The sequence below is a fragment of the Pongo pygmaeus genome, chromosome 1 (genome assembly GCF_028885625.2).
Source record: "Pongo pygmaeus isolate AG05252 chromosome 1, NHGRI_mPonPyg2-v2.0_pri, whole genome shotgun sequence".
In the NCBI taxonomy this organism is placed as follows: domain Eukaryota; kingdom Metazoa; phylum Chordata; class Mammalia; order Primates; family Hominidae; genus Pongo; species Pongo pygmaeus.
Window position 1 is genome coordinate 25415565 of NC_072373.2, and position 3676 is coordinate 25419240.

Sequence of the window (3676 nt, forward strand, 5' to 3'; positions counted from 1 at the left end):
GCCTGGGCTACCGAGTGAGACTCCATCTCAAAAAAAAAAAAAATACAAATACAAATATTGGCCAGGTGTAGTGGCTCACTCCTGTAATCCCAGCACTTTGGGAGGCTGAGATGGGAGGATTGCTTGAGGCCAGGAATTTAGGAGTTCAAGGCCTTTCTCTTAGCCGGGCACGGTGGCTCACACCTGTAATCCTAGCACTTTGGGAGGCCGAGGTAGGTAGATCACTTGAAGTCAGGAGTTCCAGACCAGCCTGGTCAACATGGTGAAACCTGTCTCTACTAAAAATATAAAAATTAGCCAGGTGTGGTGGCAGATGCCTGTAATCCCAGCTACTCGGGAGGCTGAGGGAGGAGAATTGCTTGAACCTGGGAGGCAGAGGTTGCAGTGAGCCGAGATCATGCCATTGCACTTCAGCCTGGGAGACAAGAGCTAAAGGAAACTGTCTCAACAACAACAACAACAACAACAACAAAGAGTTCACAAACAGTCTGGGCAACATAGTGAGACCTGGACCCAGTCTCTGTTTTTTTTTTTTTGAGACAGAGTCTCCCTCTGTCACCCAGGCTGGAGTGCAGTGGCGCAATCTCGCCTCCCTGCAACCTCCTCCTACCAGGTTCGAGCAATTATCCTGCCTCAGCCTCCTGAGTAGCTGGGATTACAGGTGCACGCTACCATACCCAGTTAATTTTTTGTATTTTTACTAGAGATGGGGTTTCACCGTGTTGGCCAGGCTGGTCTTGAACTCCTGGCCTCAAGTGATCAACTCACCTTGGCTTCCCAAAGTGCTGGGATTACAGGCATGAGCCACCACGTCTGGCCCGGTCTCTTTTTAATTAAAAAAAGAAAAAGAAAAATGCAATGTCATGGACTTTGAATGTAGACACTGGGTTAGAATTTTGGCTGTATGACTTTAGACAAGTTACTTATTCCTTCCTATTAGTTTATTTTCTTGGCTGCAAAATGAGGATAATACCAACGTAAGGATGAAACAGTCCATAAAGAGAGGAGCACAGGCCCTGGCACTTGGCAGGAGCCCCATCAATATTGTCAGCCCCCAGTTAGGATTCTCTAGGAATAACCAGACTCATTGTATGCATTGTCCCTTGGTTCTCAAAAACAGTTTGGCCTCTTAGTGTAGAATTCTGTGAGGTAGGTTAAAGTTCTTCCTACACCCTTGCTTATGTTATTAATTTACTCAGCAAACTTTCCCAGAGCCAAGGTAACCTTTAGAGCAGTCAGGTACAAATGGGTCTGGGGCAATGTTACTCTCTTCCCTGGCAGTGCAGTCATAAGCCTGAGCTGGCTGCAGAGAAGAGCTCACTGCATCTCCCTGGAATGTGGGGAGATGACTGGGGAGTGGATGGGGCCCAGCCCTCCCTAGAGAAGAATATCTTTCTGATCACTGCCGTCTGTGGTGGGGCATTCAGACTCCAGGATTCCCAACTGGACGGCACCAATCCCTCATTTCATACGTGACCAGACGGAGGTTCTTTGTGGATATGTAATTGATGGGTGGTGGCGTTGTGGCAAGGGCTGGGGCTTAGAGTGAGGCTGGTTCAAATCGGGTTCTGGTTCTGCCACTACTCAGAGATCAAGCTGGCCAACTTGATGCAAGTTACCTAACATCTTTGATTCTCAGTTTCCTCCTCCCTAAAATGAGGATAAGATTATCTACTTTACATTGTGTGCATTACAAGGAGATCATGTTTTGATTAAAATAGGGAGTGTCATTTCCATAATATTTGCTTACGCTTGTCTCTGATCCTGTTTTTTGGGGGGTGGGGGGATGGAGTCTCACTCTGTCTCCCAGGCTGGAATGTAGTAGTGGCGCAGTCTCCGCTCACTGCAACCTCTGCCTCCTGGGTTCAAGCGATTCTTGTACTTCAGGCCTCCTGAGTAGCTGGGATGACAGGTGCGTGCCACCAAGACAGGTATGTGCCACCAAGACCCTGTCTCAAACAAAAAACAAAAAACTTTTTTTTTTTTTTTTTTTGGAGACAGAATTTTTGCTCGTCACCCAGACTGTAGTGCAATGGTGCAATCCTGGCTCACGGCAACCTCTGCCTCCCAGGTTCAAGTGATTCTCCTGCCTCAGCCTCCCAAGCAGCTGGGATTACAGGCGCCCGCCACCACACCTGGCTAATTTTTGTATTTTTAGTAGAGACAGGGTTTCACCGTGTTGACCAGGCTGGTCTCGAACTCCTGGGCTCAAGTGATCCATCTGCCTCGGCCTCCCAAAGTGCTGGGATTATAGGCATGAGCCACCACGCCCGGCCTTAAAAGAACCCACTTTCTACACTCTCGAGCCTATTTAACAGCCAGCATACAGGAGAAAAGCAGATATCTTAACCTGTGTTTATGGTGGCTAAGGAGGGGAGACTACAGTTCAAAGTAAGAAGGGAATGGGACAACCCCTTGTGCCAAAATATATATATATATCTCAGCTACCTAATGGGAGGGGAATGTAAGGCTTAAACCACCAAGTAGAGAAATGAAGGGCTATTCTGGGTGTTACTGGCCCCTCCCTGAAGACTGTGAGAGCAGCCCTTGGTAATACACTAATAGGGGAGGGAGATTATACAGGCCCTCCTTGGGTTAGCAAATTGCTGACCTGCAAGGATTTAGAACGCAACATTGAGGGCAGCTCAATTCCTCCAGGCCTTTCCACAAAGCATCTATTGTATTTCTTTCCCAGGGATTACTAATACAGGATGTGTACCTAGTAACCGGGAGATCCACTCTTGACTCCATAAAAAAGTGACTTATGTTTCTTTGGGTTTCACCTTTCTTCCCAGACGATGCTGTCTGTTCAAACACTCTCACACAGCCAGGGTTACAGAGAACTCCCCAGGACACTGTCCTCACCCTTGCTTTCTGTTTTTGTTTTTGAGACAGGGTCTTGCTCTATCACCCAGTCTGGAGGGCAGTGGCGTGATCTTGGCTCACTGCAGCCTCTCTCTCTTGGGCTCAAAGGATCCTCCCACCTCAGCCTCCCAAGTAGCTGGAATGACAGGTGCGTGCCACCACACGTGGCTAATTTTTTTTTTTTTTTTGAGAAGGAGTTTCGCTCTTGTTGCCCAGGCTAGAGTGCAGTGACACGACCTTTGCTCACTGCAACCTCTACCTCCCGGGTTCAAGTGATTCTCCTGCCTCAGCCTCTCAAGTAGCTGGGATTACAGGTGCATGCCATCACACCTACCTAATTTTTGTATTTTTAGTAGAGATGGGGTTTCGCCATGTTGGCTAGACTGGTCTCGAACTCCTGACCTCAGGTGATCCACCCGCCTCAGCTTCCCAAAGTGCTGAGATTACAGGCTTGAGCCACAGTGCCTGGCCAATTTTTTTTTTTTTTGAGACGGAGTCTCGCTCTGTCACCCAGGCTTGAGTGCAGTGGCTCAATCTCGGCTCACTGCAAGCTCCACCTCCTGAGTTCACGCCATTCTGCATCAGCCTCCTGACTAGCTGGGACTATAGGCACCCGCCACCACGCCCAGCTAATATTTTGTATTTTTAGTAGAGACAGGGTTTCACCATGTTAGCCAGGATGGTCTCGATCTCCTGACCTCATGATCCGCCCGCCTCGGCCTCCCAAAGTGCTGGGCCACCGTGCCTGGCCTTTGTATTTTTTATAGAGGTGGGTTTTCGCCATTTTGCCCAGGCTTGTCCTGAACCACTG